The sequence below is a fragment of the Crocodylus siamensis genome, chromosome 15 (assembly GCF_052110815.1).
Source record: "Crocodylus siamensis isolate JL-2025a chromosome 15, ASM5211081v1, whole genome shotgun sequence".
NCBI classification, from domain to species: domain Eukaryota; kingdom Metazoa; phylum Chordata; order Crocodylia; family Crocodylidae; genus Crocodylus; species Crocodylus siamensis.
The window spans coordinates 2208635-2209611 of record NC_143409.1 but is presented as its reverse complement, the minus strand read 5'-3'; the positions used below and the strand labels follow the sequence as shown (position 1 = coordinate 2209611).

The window sequence follows — 977 nt, the reverse complement described above, 5'->3', positions numbered from 1 at the left end:
GTGGTGAAACACTGGAAGAGGTGATGCAGTCTCCATCCTTGGAGGTGTTTAAGACCCGGCTAGACCAAGCCTTATCTAGAATGATGTAGTTGGGCCTGGTCCTGCTTGGAGCAGGGGTCAGACTAGATGTGACCTCCTGAGATCCCTTCCAGCCCTCATTTTCTGTGATTCAGTAACTCAGACTCTTTTTTTTTTTCCTGTTTTTTTGCACCATTCCTGGAAGCGCTATACCAGGCCGATGCATGGAGTGGATGGAGCAAGCTCCAGTTCCACCACCCAAAACCAAAAAAAATCTGCTCAATATAGACCTCCTATGGAGGACATATTAGAGACAACTACTACAAAGATAAGTTAATGCCACCTGATGGATCATGGTGTCGCCCTGAATAACTCAGACTCAACCCAGGGCTGGGACAAGAAAGGCAGCTCCATGCAGGGAGCTCATGGGGAAGTCGCTCTTGCAGCTGTCACCGGTCGCAGGCTCTCTGCTGAGGCCGAAACAATACTTTCCCGGGAGGTGGTGAATGAGCAGCTTGGAAACCCGTGCCCTGCCAGTGCCGTGGCCATCCTCAGCCTCCGTGAACTTCAGAGCAAGGTTCCTCGCGGGTTTGGGTTGCAGCACCCGTGCACCTGCACCAGGGATGGCTCTCAGTGGCTTAGCTTCCGCGGATGCTAATTCAAGCTGAAAAGGGTGGATCGCAAGCAGCCAAGCAAGCTGCTGAAGCCAAAGCGATGGGCTTCTCTCACCCGAACAAGAGCCGTTCGCTGCGCACCCCTGCCCCGGGCCGCACGGAGCCGGATGTCAAAGCGTCTCGTGGGCACCACTTTGGAGGCAGGATGTGACCGCGCGGGCGTCTTGCAAAGGCTGTGGGTGGAGATGAGAGGGGAGCTGGGACACGGAAATCTGGCCCCAAGGAGTGGCTTGGCGCGGGGGCATTGCTCCAATGCAGAGCAGTCTTTCCAAGAGCAGCAAGCAC

At 55.3% G+C, this 977-nt stretch overlaps 1 pseudogene; it reads right to left on the bottom strand.

Moving 5' to 3' along the window:
- Positions 1–200: 200 nt before the first annotated feature.
- LOC149851999 (U2 spliceosomal RNA) lies at positions 201–378 on the bottom strand (annotated as a pseudogene).
- Between the last annotated feature and the right edge of the window lie 599 nt (positions 379–977).